The sequence below is a fragment of the Centrocercus urophasianus genome, unplaced genomic scaffold, assembly GCF_019232065.1.
Source record: "Centrocercus urophasianus isolate 14NV4802_14NV808 unplaced genomic scaffold, USGS_Curo_1.0 seq_7, whole genome shotgun sequence".
Taxonomy (NCBI): domain Eukaryota; kingdom Metazoa; phylum Chordata; class Aves; order Galliformes; family Phasianidae; genus Centrocercus; species Centrocercus urophasianus.
Genome location: NW_024885310.1, coordinates 5,464,120 through 5,478,859, shown reverse-complemented (window position 1 = coordinate 5,478,859; position 14,740 = coordinate 5,464,120). Strand labels below are relative to the sequence as shown.

The 14,740-nt window shown below is 43.0% G+C and overlaps 1 protein-coding gene across 6 annotated transcripts in view; it reads right to left on the bottom strand.

Moving 5' to 3' along the window:
• CCDC34 (coiled-coil domain containing 34) overlaps positions 1-14,740 on the bottom strand; it is a 69,493-nt gene continuing 54,753 nt past the window's right edge. For 5 of the 6 annotated variants that reach the window (XR_006171768.1, XR_006171767.1, XR_006171771.1 and 2 more), the window contains 3 exons: positions 8,478-8,622; positions 5,079-5,195; positions 1-121 (listed from right to left, as the gene is read on the bottom strand). The gene's annotated coding sequence lies outside the window, so the exon portion shown is untranslated. The other variant, XR_006171769.1, reaches the window with a different exon arrangement.

Here is a 14,740-nt window from a genome sequence, read left to right as displayed (position 1 = left end):
CAACGACAGAAGGCTCGGATCTCCCCGGTAGCAGTGCTGAGAGCTGGCTGAAGCCAGGAAGAGGCGGTGCACCAGGGCACCAGTACCAGGTGCCCTTAAGAAATGTGATTACAAACTGCAGCTGTGTGGAACAGACATGTTTAGTTAGAGGCAGGTGGTCCTAGCACATGGGAGAGATGAGACACTAGATTCCTGTGCTTGACTTTATTTTATTTTCAACTGAAGTGTCTTCCAGTGAGATGCTAACTCAAGTCCACTGAGTGGCATGACTCAGAGCAGTGACTCCAGCCGCCCACAGCCACATTGTTCATGTGGTCCCCAGCAGTGGGTACAGACCAAAGGTGCAATACAGCAAACCCTCATCCCATTTAACGTCTCTTGTAATCCTACTGACATCGGCATGTGAGCAAAGCCAGGCAACCACGAGAGCCCAGGATCAAAGCTAGTCATGCCTGAAGCACCCAGCCCATGCTGAGGCAGCAGAGCCATACTTCCCACAGTTACCTGCCTCAACTCTTGGGTTTTCCCTTCTCTTTGTAGCCTGCCTTGCTCTTCAACCCGGATACTGTCCATAAAAGCCAACACATTAATTTTGTGGAGTTTAATTGTTAGCAAAAATCATAAAGGCTGCATCAAATCATCAAAGGATGATTTGTAACATGCCTTGAAAGGCCAGAGGGAAATATGGGACTAACTTTTGGGGCCAAGGTCATTCCTTCGTAAAAAGAGAATGTGGTGAGCAAGAAGAAGAAAGTTTGTCAATACAATGTTCTGCAACTGCTCAGATGCACTGTTTTCTAGCTGAAAAAGTAGCTGCTCAATATCTTCATGTTTGAATATGTGAGAGAAGTTCCGTACAGAATTCAAAATAACTTTCTTGTTGTAGAAACAGTCTAGAAACACATAGGTCATCATCTCTCATTAAGCCTTCCAAGTAAAACCACATGCAGATTTGAGTTTGCGTGCATTTCCTTGAGCCATTCCAAGGCAAAAAAATTAAAAAATAAAAAATTATGGGGTAATGAGAAACTTAAAAACACAAGTCCAGCTGTATAACTCTCAGAAATTATCAACTCAAGCAAACCAACCATGTCAGAGTAACCCTCAAGAGGTGCTTAGTCACACTAATAAAGGAGGTGAAATGGAAAATACAGTAGGGCTGGAAGACACCCAACAAAAACTGAGAAAGCAGCCATATTCTGACAGACTGTGGGTCAAGAAGCAGATGAAGGCACACTACGCTTCACAGAGTCAGACGCTTTTTTGGAATTGCTTACAGTTTGATTCAGGCAAACATCCACAAAAGTCCAGACAGCAGAATCGAAGCAAACTCAAACGTTTGACCTCATCTAGTTTGCATGCCCAGCTGTATAGAGGAAAAAGCATTCAAAAGAAGGATTTAAACAGCAAGTTTTGAGTGAGTGAGATCCTTCATAAATATCATGATATTCAACAAATAAGAGTTTCTCAGGGAAAGCAGAACATGTTGCCCTGAAAATTCAAAACATTTTGAAAATGCTGATTTGAATGAATTCAAATTAAAAAAATGGAAAGAGAGTGGTTTTTTTTAATCTCCATCCTGCATAATATCAAATTTTTAGTGGTAAGTTGAACATTTCATTCATGAGAACTGAGGCTAAAGCAATGAGACCTGGATCTCCAGGACCTCTCTTTTAAGTGCAGCTTTCCAGTGATGCTCCAGGATGAGACTGTGACCTTGGCTTCAAGGCTTGAATCATCTTGTGGAGATTTTGCAGTCACTTTTCCAGTCTTAACATCAAGAGATTTTCATAGAAAGCACTGAAGAGCTTGCTCACAGCCCAGCAGTCCTTCAGTTGGGCTCCAGAGGCCTCACAGGCAGGTTGACGTGGCAGCCCTTTGGAGGTGCTGGCAGATGCCCCTCTCCCTCTCCTGGAGAGGCAGGAGTGGCTGTGTCAAGGCCACACACTGCAGCTGTAATGAAAAACAGACCAAACCCCCAGAATTTGAAAAGACAGGCAAACATTTTTCATGCCAACTTTATCTTAGATCATACCACTGATGTCAGTACTGAGTGCTTCAAGGATGAAGGCAATCACAGCTCTCAGTGGGCTCTGCCTCTACACTGCTGGCAGAGAAGGAGCACATTTTCCAAAATATATTTTGGTGCAAGTTCACTCTTCAGAAAGAAGATCTGTCATGAAGATCAGGAGAGCTTAATGATGCCATCAGTAGTTGGGTGCCTGTGCAGGATCTGACTGTGTTAAAGGTTAGATGAGGCTAGTGCTGAAGGAAGGGCAGGGGGCTGGCATAGGACAGAAGTGCTAAGGGAGTCTGTACAAATGGTGTAGGACAAGCTGGAGCAAGACCAGGAAGTAGGATTCAGAAAGACCTCTGCAGCTACTTTCAAAGCACCACCCCAACAGCCCAAAACAGCCAGTGGGGTTTTCGCTCATAATTGATGGGCAGCAGGCCAGGTTCATAAGCCAACTCATATGTTTAGGGAGACCAGCTGTGGTCAGGTAATTATATCAGTTTGCCCTGCTGCAGTCAAACGCAGCCTGACAATCACAGAAACCAACACACCTACACAGCTTCCCAAGAGCTGCCTGGGCCACTGACACCATGCAGAGGCATAAGAGAAAACCAAGCAGGTAAACAGCAAGCACACATCTCAGGCCTGAGGGAACCCACAGGCAAGGGATGTAGGACTGCTTTGTCCCAAGCCCTGAAAGAGCAACAGAGGCATTACCCACATGCCCCACGAGTGGAGGACAAGACATAGGGTGCCTAAATGCTGTAAGGGTGTCAATAAGTGAATCTCAGAGTTTGAAAGTGTGTGTTTTCCCAGCACATACCACAGGGAATATATGAAAATAAAATCACTAACTGGAAAAAGAGAGCTTAAGAAGCTGGAATAATAGCTGATAAGGAAGTGGGAAGCTGTTGCAAACAAGGAGTGTAGCACGATAGAAGAGGACAGGGAAGAATTTACAGCACAGAGAGGCCTGGAAAGCCTAGAGCAAAAGCAAGCAAACTAGCCCAAAAGAATTGCAAAGAGCCCTGCAAGTGATGATTTGGGAACAAACTGACAGAGGGACTTCAGCGTGGTAGATCTTAGCAAATCATAATTGCTAGCTACGTGGTCTTAAGGCACTCCCCACAGTTCACCTGCCTGGTCAATCCAGAAAGGGAGTGGCAATTAAATTCCTGGCAGCCAGCCCACTAAACAGGCAAAGGGGAGGGGGCATGTGTAGGGCACTAAGCTAGGAAGCAGGAAATGCAAAAGGAAGAAATGTCCCTGAGATAATCCTATGTGACTTCTCAGCCTGGTTCTCAGCCTGGGATGCCTTGAGACCCAGCTGAGAAGATGGGATGCCTTGAGACCCAGACCATCGCAAGCTCAGAACAGCTTTCTACGCTGAAGAGCCTATGGTCTGTACACAATGATTCCTTGTTTGTTTTTTTTCTTTTCTTTTAAAATGTTGCTTTCAGAAAACAGGCTGCTGATTCTCATAATCCTTTAAGTTGTGGAAAACCGAAACTGCAGGCCCTCTGTGGTCTGAAAGGATTCAGTTGTGTGTTCCCTGGAGAGTGCTTCAATGTCCGAGATGCAAGCAGGTACCCTCCTCCCTCTTTGAAATCCTTCCCTCGCAAGGCAGCAGATATCTCCTTCCACCAGTTTCCTTTTCTGCTATAGGAAAGCCCTCTCTGAAGTGCAACCTGGTTTCAGGAGGAGCAAGTCTACTCCTTCCCTGCTCCCTGACTGGAAGGTATACTTCTCAGTAATGTGAATTTAAGCACCTTAGATTAAGAAGTAGCACACTGAGTTCTGGCTTGTTGGATAATGCCCCTAATCCCTCAGCTGTTACACCAGAGGACAGGCATCTTTCACTTGTGGAGTTCTTTGGCTCACACACAAGTGAAATTGCTTGACTTCTTATTCACAACCTGATTTGCTCCTTGCTCTTGATGCAAGAGAACAAGAAAAAAAAAAGGAAATAAAAAGAAAGATTCTTCAGAGAAATGAGTGGAGCAACCACAGAGCAGATGACAAGTACCAATGGGAAGAAAAAAAACAACAGCTGCACTACCCAATAGTGAAGTGCATGCAACAGAAAGGACAGAGGAAGCAGAACAGACAGACTTATGAGGAAGAGTCAGTGCTGTTTACTTTATTCATTTAAAATCTGTTTTGTTCCATTTTTGTGCTAGATCACTGTTTGCCAAACCTCTATTTCCCACAGAGCTGTAATGCTTGTTGGGTCAGAGTATTGTTCTCTGAGATATCTGGGTTATTCTGAGATGTGGAAATGATCCCTTTTGTATTTAAAAAAGAAATACAAATGCTGCTGTTGACTAGCTCACATTCTGACCACCCATTTTTATACCAGGCTTGATACGTTGAATGTTCTCAGCCTGATTGATCCCAAAAAATAACAGTTTAGCATAGAAGGGCTTGTTGGAACAGGCAGAAACATTTCAGGGAAACACAGATTTAGTCAGAGGATTTAAATGTCAACATATAGAAAATTATCTTGTCTGGATGAAGAATAGTTTTACAGGCTGGGATTCTCAAAAATAGTCAACAGGAGGTAGGCACCCCAATCCCATCTCTCAAAGCTTTTTTTTTAAATCCCATCCTGGAATGTGAATCTCAGGCTAGACGAATGGCTCTGATCCAAATATGAATAAATGAGGGCAGCCTCAGTACAGAGTCACAAAAAATAGAGAAAGAAAATACCTCACCAGGTCACCTGGTTTATACCCCTGCCCCAGGCAGAATTATCTATACCTGTATCACTCATGACAGATGTTTGTCTAACATTTTTATAAAGACTCTGAAGACAGAACAACCAGCATCTTATTATCCTGTTAGAAAGCTTTTTCCTATTGTTTAACCTGCACCTTTCTTCCTGTAGAGCAAGATCACAACATTCTGTCACATAACTTTTAGGAAAGGCTACTTCTGTCCCCCTGCATTCAGGATACTGAAGGTAGCTTGATTCTACTTTCTGCACATTTAAGGATTATCCCTGTGTCATCTTATGTCTTCTCTTTTGAAAGCTGAACCACGCCACCTGATTAGCCCTTCTTACCTCTTTGGTCATATTTGAGACCGCTTATTATACTCCATGCTTCTCGTTGGATTCTTTGCAACCAGTCCACATCTTCAACTGCAACACCAGAGGAGTCCAACTGATGGTTTTCCAATGCTGAAAATCAGCAGAAAGGTGACATATACATATTTGATATATCTCAGTGCTTACATCAAGCAAGCTACATTCCTCTTGGTGCATTTTGGTATTCAAGACTGCACTCCATCTTTTTTTCACAACAGCATGACTTATTTTTGACTCATTCAACTCCTAGAATAAAACTTCTCAACTTAGTAAGTTCTCTCCTTCCTTCTATGCTCCTCTTATATCCAGCTGTTCATCTCATTGAGAGACTTCTCTTATAGAATCTCCTAATTCAGATCCTGAGTAGCAAATTCCAATGAACTGATTATTTAAAACAGAGGAAGTAGATTTACCTCCTATGGAGCTTGCTCATTTTTCAGTATGGTGTACTGTGAACAATAAGCAATTATAGAAATGAAGTCCTCTATTTCCCTTTGGCCTGTGCAATTTGTTTAAAAACAAAAACAAAATGAAAACATTAGAGCATAACAGTAATTCTAAATAGACTGCAAAACATCAGCCAGCCTCCATTGTTTGTTATAATCATAATTGGCTTGTAAGATTTCAGAGAAGAGCATGTCAGCTGATGCTAAACACATGTGCTTATTGTTATTAAGTGACAAATCTGATTATCAGCTGTGAGCACAGAAAAACTGATTTTTAGCTGAAGAAACCTTGCAATGAAATTCCCCTGCTAGGTAACCTGCACAGAGATATGTTTTCAGCATATGCTGCATTTAAGGCTGCCATCCACCTTACTGTTAATTGTGCAGTGTAGACAAATCCTTTATTTAGAGTGCTCCATTAACAGAATGGTGCAGAAAGCAGCCCTTCTCAAGGCTGTGAGCACGGGCTGCAGGTTAGTATCAGTACCTTGGCCAAATCAAGGCTGACTAATTTGTTGTAACAACAATTGGCTATTACATATTCAAGAGTTTCAGTTAGCAGAACACGACACCTAAGTTTCTGTATGTATTTCCCAGTGTATACAATTACATATACATTCTACTTGCTAAGTACTAAACAGCTCTGCCAGTACTCTCCAGGGAACACACATACTTGGTATGCACATGACCTGAGGAATGGTAGCAGTGCTGTTAGTTGTCAGGGCAGCCAGCATCCAGGGAAATCAGGCACAAAGGCTTGGAATACTGCTTGCTAGAGATATCTCAGTTCCTAACCTGCACAGACCAGGGGTTGCTATCAGGCTTAAAGAAAAACGCATGCTCCAGTCTGATCTAAACCACCAGGCATCTTTGCTTGCTTACTGCAATGTTCAGTGAAGCCCGACTGGCAGCACATTAAGTTAGAATTTCAGTTCAGGTGTCCGTCCATTGCTCAAAAGTTAAACAGGCTTCTCCTGAGTACTGGAGACATTCCCAAGGCCCTGACCAATGCTATGCGTGTATTGTACTCAGCTCTGTCAACACTCTCCATGCAGGATTAGATAAGATGCAAGAATGTGATTTAGGACCTTGTGCCTACATGAAAGACATACCTATAAAACAACACTGTGTATGAGATGGACCTTAGATCAGCATCTGTGTTCACAAGGACCGTGATGTCCCAAGAGTTGTGTCCCACAGAAATACAAATAGATACTCCTACAAGTTTTTAGAGATATTTGGGCTCCATAGGTGCTCATTATCTTATTTGATATTTATTACAACGGCACCTTGCTAATGACAGGCAGTCACAGGAGCCCGAAAGGCACAGGAAGCCTGCAGCTAATCAGAGAGCTGAACAACAAGCCTGGATTGTTGATGGTAAGGCTGTCAGTACTATTTTCTAAAGCCACCAACATTTATTTCCCAGATGTTTTCACCATGGGTGAAACAGTAGAGAATACACACTTGCCATTGTATTGCACATTTACAGTCTTCTTCCCAATTTTGTCACTGCTCCTGTGAAATATATGCACTGAAAATTTGAGTACTGAGATGGTTTCTCTGGAAATTTAGCTTTCAAGAACAATATTTTCCATGGATCTGTTTTTAATTCAGAAGTGACGTGAAAAGCTCTAAGTATTCAGTGTGTTGCATTGTTTTTGTACCTATTTTTCTTTCCTCCACAGCAGATTTCAGGAATTTGCTGCTGCCTCATTAGGGCGAACAGAGCATCATAGGTGAATATTGTTGGCACGTCTGATCTTGGCACGTTTCAAGATTTCATTCGCCACCAGGAGGTGCAAATGATCTTCTCACCAGCACCACTTTGGTGCTCATAATTACCAGTTTCATTCAAGGTGGAAGCAACCTTCTCTATTCTTTCACTAGTATTTTTTTCCTTATTGCTCTCCCTGCACCCTTCCTACTTGCTGGCACTGACGTCTTTCAAAGCCCTCACTAAGTATGATTTTGTGTCTCTGTGTCAGCTCTGTGCTGCTGATGTTGCAGTCAGAAATATTTGGTAGTTCTTGCACACTGGAAAACTACCCCTACCATATCATGGCAGTCACAACAGATTAGTTCTATGGGGCTTTACTATCATCCTTTAAGCAGTATGGCTGGATCACACAGTCGGTCCTGTTGAGAGTTCACTGCAAGCCACAGAGTGAGAGCCAAGAACATAACAAATGGCTGGGATACACTTCTCAAATGAATGCACAGCCAGAGCTGGTCACAGCCCCAAAGCTAATAGCAGGTAAAAAAGGAAAGAGCCCTGTCCTTCTCACCTCATGTAGATATGAAGGTGTTATGGACAGGTGGAGTTTCCTACTGCATGTACGTTCAAACCCAAATATAAATTTAGCCCCTATGAGAACTGGCATCTGAGCTGAGCCCAAAGCTAAGAGGAGGAATTTCTTCCACGCAGGAGCAGCCAAGTACGTAAGATATAATCACAGGGTGATGGCAGGCTCTCAAGATTAGGAGGTCTCACTGGACCTCTGGTAAAGATAGCAGAATTTTTAGCAGATTTAGCTAGCTTCCACACTTCTAACTGTGAGATCTTACAGCAGCAGCTCAGAGCTGAATCGAGGAAGCTCCTTAACACTAACTTCTTTCCAAGGAATTTTCTCTTAACCCCTTACACACAAACATACACTCACATATAATCAATGGGCAGCATAATAATGCTACAGTATGACTGCAGTACCAAGTCTGCAAGACAATCAGCACTGCTAAATCAGCCAGTTCCAGTGCTAATCCATGCCTCAGCCCACCTGAGCAGCCTGGCCTCTAAACTCCTCTGCTGTTTCTGCCTGCGTAAGTAGGCAGGGTTACCTACATACCCCTCTGCTTTAGGAGGAAAGTAACAGAGAATTAGAAGTAGGCCATGCTTCACTGCGCCCCCACGAAGCAAACAGCACCATACCATGATTTCCCCTGCAGAGCTGCTGGGCTTATGCTCCTTAGGAGAGAAGAGGCCCCAGGAGGAGGTCCAAAATCTCAGGGTCTCACAGACCACAAGCTGCAGCCTCCAGGATGATGTCCTGGCTTCCTCACAAGATCAGTGTGCTCTGTTAACGAGAGGAGAGAGGAAAAAAGATTAGACAAGTCAGCAGTTCATAGGCATTTCCATAGAGAACATGGTAATGATTAGCTTGCACCAAAAGAACTGCAGAACTTTTTTTTTTTTTAACTCGTGTTTATTTTAATATTCTTAAAGTCAGGTGCATGTTTTCTCTGCAGCTTAGGAACTGGCCAAGTGAGGCAGCATTTGAAATTTCTTTCTTTGTCTCAGAAATTAAAAAAAAAAAAAAAAAGAAAAGAAAAAAGAAAAATTCCGGAAAAAGGGTCTCAGTCTGAATGTGCAGGTAACTTTCTTAGGGTTAAAATAACACTGTTAAAGGGATATTTCCAGGGCAATTCCATAATTCACTAGTGGCTGTGCACTGACCCAGGTCAGTCTCTACAAACAACAACATATATAGTCCTGTAGTTAGAATCATAGAATCATAGCATCATCCAATTTCCCTGCAATGAACAGGGACACCACAGCTAGATCAGGCTGCCAGGGCCTTATCCAGCCCCACCTCCAGGGACAGGGCATCAAGCACAACAGTGTTAGCAATCTGGACTTCATTTCTGAGCCTGGCGTATGATCCACATCAATACTGAAGAGTGAGAAGAAAAAGAGGATTGAGATGCTCCAACAGTGCAGGGCACATGCAGCCTGGAGACATGGCAGTGAAGAGGATGCAGAGGGTTTGTCTGCTCTGCATACACCAATTGCCAGTGCCAAGGATAAACTAGAAAATGGCAAACTGACAAAAAGCTTAATTTCCTCTTCACTGACAAGCAGATAGGCTGACACAAAAACATGCCTCTCATTAGCTCCATAGTTATTTTAACAGGAAATCTTGAGTTATCAAAGATTATGACAGCATTATTGAGTATAAAGTAGTCTAAATTCACTTATTTGCACCCTCCAGCAGACTCTAAGTACAAAATTGCAGGGTACTTATTTTTCCTAAATAGGGCCTCTAATTGAAAAAAATGATTATTTTCTAGTGCTGAGATTACTGTCTAGGGCTCAACTAGGAAGGAATTAAATAGGATCTGAAAAATAGTTAATTAGAAAGGCACGCTGCAGTTAGCAGTTCTGGTTCCTTTTTGCCCAAGTTTTACAGCAATACTGAAAATCAGGAACATCAAGAACTGCTGAGAAATTATTTCTGGAATAACTTTCATTATCCAGTGAGCCATATTATGAGATCTCTCAAGTCAAGGGGATTTTTCCTGGTGACTCTAAGGGTAAATCACATGAGCACAGTGGGGTAATAAATTAATGTACTCTACATGAGCTGCAAAAACACAGTGACAACACATAAACACCATTAAGTGGCATAGAAATCATTTAAAAGGAGATCCCTTTGCTCCTTCCTTGGATAAGAGGACGGTGAGAGCTCTTGAGTCAAAAGGCACAGAAGCAATTTAGCAACAGACAAAGGTGACCAAAACACACACCGCTGGATGACCTCCAGCAAGACCAGCCACAGTAATGTGCTTCACTAAAACATAGGTGGCACATTTCTACCAGGCTTCTGTCTAAGAATGGATAGCTTAAGAGTACTCAGCCTTCCGTGTCAGTTTAACAGTGTCTCAACAGTGAGCTGAATGTCTTTGACCAGAATTTTCCAGATCTGTATTTGAGTTAATCATAGAGCATAATCTCTAGCAATAATTTTGATGGGTAGTTAGGATTAACTCAGCACTAACGTGTGTTAATTTTTATTGGCAGAATGAAACAGCTTTCTGATGCAGGGATAGATTTACTCGTTTACCCAACTACATGTAGAGTGCCAAGGATTTTCTCTAAGCATCCAAAAAAGAAACATGCACACATAAAGTGAGTCCAGGCTAAGTCTCACCTCAGCCTAGAAGAAACGAAACCGAGAAGTGCCTGCTTGGCCATTTTTGCCCGCACTCTAATCCTAAGGCAGGCCTACAGCAATTGGACAGATCGATACGATGGGAAACGGTGTTTCACCAGAGGTGTGATGACAAAGGATTGGCATGATATAAAGGAAGGGAAGAAGCTCATAGCAGAAGACTCCAGGTTTGCAGGGGAGGGATCTCCAGAAAGAGCTCCTTCCCCAGGGGCAGTCAGCCCTTACATGGGGTCTAAGAGAAGCACAGCCAGGCTCCACCCCTTCTGGTCACACAGCTGAACTGCCTTCACCTGTGCTCCCAGGGCTGATCAGGTCCTATCCCCAGGTGCTCAATCAGTGGTTCAGGCCGTGACTCAACAGTTTCCATACACAGGCATTCGTCTGTAGCTGAACCAAGAAAGCACACTTACCCCAAAGGCAATATGCAACCCTTATAGCATTTAAAATACTGGTTTACTTGCAGGGAAACTCTTTTCCAGCTCAGAAACCAAATAAAACATTGGGAACTTGACACCCATGTAGTCTGGAAGAAGACAGCAGGAACTCAACAGAAGGTATAACTTGAATCAGTTGTAACTTTGCAGAGAACATCAGAAAAATATTTTTTAAAAATATTGTGCTGGAAAAAAACCGCAAATGATTAAAGAAGTTGGTGACCACAATGATGGGTACATTTTGAAAACCAGAGCAGAATACAGTTCTTGGTTCTTTTAATAACAAACAGCATGTTTCTAATCGCTAGCGTCAGAGTCAAGCTAAACATTTCAAACCACAGCACCGAAGACAATAAAACTTCACAATCTGATGTGTCCTACTCAGCAGACTGTAATGCTGCTTTATGCCCACCTCATCTGTTGTCATATCAACATTCTTTCTTGTTGCCAGCTTCTGCTTGAAACACTACTTCTTAAGATCACTCAGTAATTCAGATTTAGGTAATCATTCAGTTCTCTTAAGAGACTTTGCATAAGAAATCAAGCAGAAGAGGCAGGAAATCAGCATAGCTGAGCAAGGACCTGCTGGTCAAACTGAGGGAAAAGAAGAAAATGCAGAGGCAGTGAAAGCAGAGACATGTGGCCTGAGAAGAACCACATGTTCTTCAGGAATGCTGTCTGGATGTGCAGAGATGGGATTAGGAAAGCCAAGACACAGATGGAACTGAACTTAACAAGGGATGTGAAATGGAACAAGAATGGGTTCTACAGGTACACTGGTCAGAAGAGACAGGCAAAGGAGAGTGCACCCCCTCTGATAAATGAAAAAGGAGAACTGGTTATAATTGACATGGAGACGGCTGAGATACGCAACAAATTCTTTGCCTCAGTGTTGACTGCCCATCAGACTTCTCACACCTCTCACATCCCTGAACCTCTAGGTGGGGGCCAGGGGAGCAAAATGCCTCTCTCTCTGAGAGCAGAGCAAGTCAGAGACCACCTCATGAGACTAAATATGTACAAGTCTATGGGGCCAGACAACATGCATCCAAGGCTCTGAAGGAGCTGGCTGACACGCTTGTCGAGCCACTCTCCATCTCATTTGAAAAGACATGAGGCAGCAGTGTGCTCTTGCAGCTCAGAAGGCCAACAGCATTCTGGGTAGCACAACAGAGGGGTGGCAACAGGGTGAGGGAGCAGGCTGTCCCCCACTACTGAGCCTTTGTAAGTCCCCATCTGGAGTACTGCATCCAGGTCTGAGGCTCCCAACACAGGAAAGAATTGCAGCTGTTAGAGTTAGTCCAGAGGAGAACCATGAGGATGATCAGAGGGCTGGAGCAGCTCTCATAAAGGAAGGCTGAGGGAGCTGAGCTTGTTTATCTTGGAGAAGAAGAGACGCCAGGGAGACCGGAATGACTTTATACTAAAAGATGGGAGGAAGAGTTAGGCGAAATGTTAGGTGAAAATTCTCTACTCAGAGGGTGAGGCACTGGCAGAGGCTGCCCAGAGAAGATGTGGATGCCATCCTTGGAGGCATTCAAGTCCAGGTTGTGTTGGGCCCTGGTCAACCTGCTCTAGTGGTTGGCAATTCTGTCCATGACAGGGATGCTGTGGTAGATAATCAAAGAATCGTTTGAGTTGGAAGGGACCATTAAAGGTAATCTAGCCCAACTCTCCTGCAATGAACAAGGGCACCTACAGCTAGATTACAGTGCCCAGATCCCTGTCCAGCCTGACTTGAATGTCTCCAAGGACATTCAAGCCATCCTCCATAACCCAGGCAACCTGTTCCATTGTTTCATCACCTCTATTGTAAAAAACCTTTTCCAAATCCAATCCAAAACTCCTCTCTTTTAGTATAAAACCATTTCCCCTGACCAATCAGAACAGGCCCTGCTAAAGAGCCTGTCCCCTTCTTCCTTATAGCCTCCCATAGATGATCTTTGAAGTTCCTTGCAACCTAAGCCATCATGTGATTCTATGATTTGTTCCCTTTAGAGAACTTAGTCAAATAACTCGTTATTCTAGAGTGCTTAATACCAACAACTCCCACAGAAACATCGCTGGGGAAATTGCTTTTAAAACCTATACCTAACTGGCTTTCTTTCAGAAGAAGCAGTTCAGTGATTTCATGGCATTCCCTGTCCCCTTCTCTTTTTGTCAATATAAAGCTGGAGGGCAGCATGATGAATACTACTGGCTAGCTGTACCATGCCTGCCTGTTCTTCTTGTCAAGAAAAAGAGTAGAAGGGCTATTAATCTCTGGAGAACACAAAATAAAAGTTGCTGCTATCTGACAGGCTAGCAGCCTGTCTGCCTGCAAAAGCTGCTAATTCATATAATGCTTGCATGATGAAGTATTAGCAACTTTTGGTTTTACTGTATAGTTATAGATAATGCCATGTGTCGAACGAACGCACAGAAGACTCTGATAGATGGCTGGCAAACATTCATCTTGTTGGCACTTATTAGTAAAGGCCATAAATACAGCAGTGAGTGAAAATGAGTCAGAATGAAAATATATTAGAGCTTGCCATAATTTCAGTGCTCAACTCAATGATTTTCCACTTACACCAGGGAGGAGACTCAGCAGATGAGGCTTCTGGAGGTCAGTCAGAAAGGATTCCTGGCTCTTCCCCAAGCTCCCTGTGTGATCTTGTCTAAGCTATTTTTTTCTTCCATACCTCAAGCCTCTGTCTAGCTCTAAAACGCACTGTAAGTCTCTCTTGGAAAAAACAGAAGGACAGCACTTAGGTCAGATTAACCGACTACACAGATTCACAATAGAGAGCAATGAGCTAGGGTTAGACCTGTTATCAAGATAAGAGACCTTCTTTTTCATAACAGGTCTTGGAAGTTGTAAGGGACCACCAGCTGAGCACGAATCAGACACATAATCTGAAAAATATGAACACCTCACTAGGATGCAAGCTGGAGCAGAACATGCAAGTGTGCAGGAGTCCTTCATCTGCCAGCAATGCCTCAGCTGAAGAACTGGCTTCTCACTTTGGGTACATTTCAGGGAAGCTGAAGCACCAGAAAGACTCCTGAGTAAGGCAAGAGAGGGAGACCAGAGGCCCAGAACAGCCACCCTACATGAAAGGCCTGAATTAATTGCTGTCACGTAGCCAAAAAGAAAAAGCAGGCTGAGGAAGGGAGGAGTAAAATAACAGAGTTCAAGGCTATTGCAAGATGAAGCAAATAATCTTTCAAATATCTTTGGTGGTTAGGAAAAGAAATAAAAAGTTTAAATTGCAATAACAGAAATTTATGTTCAAACATTACGGGAAAAAATTCTCTAACAGGAAGGGTGGTAAAGCACCAGAATAAATTGCCCTTGGAAGCTGTGAAGCATCCACCTTTGGAGACCTTTAAGAACAACTGATGCAAACATCTCTCAGAAATAACACTGGGTTAGTTAATCTTGCCTTGGGGCAGCACGATAAACCCTGATCTTTCAAAATCCATTCAGCCTGCGATTCTGTGATAGTATCTGTGCAGACGTCATGTGTTTGTACAGCACCTAGCCCTCTTCTTTATTCTCGAAAGACAAACAATAATTACTAATTAGTTTTATAATAATTATATTTCAAAACATACAAGTTTTATGCAACTTATATATTACTCGAACTCCAACTTCATTTTCAACAGAAAAAGTTTCACTAGTTTCCCTGTTGAGACAGAGCATCTGTTAGGAACAATTGTTCATTTTTCAGTGTCGAATTTGCAAAATCAATTCACACAGCTTTGATCAGTAGTGGGAAGAAAGATCACTACTTCTTTGCCAATAAAGTCTTTTTCATTTTCAC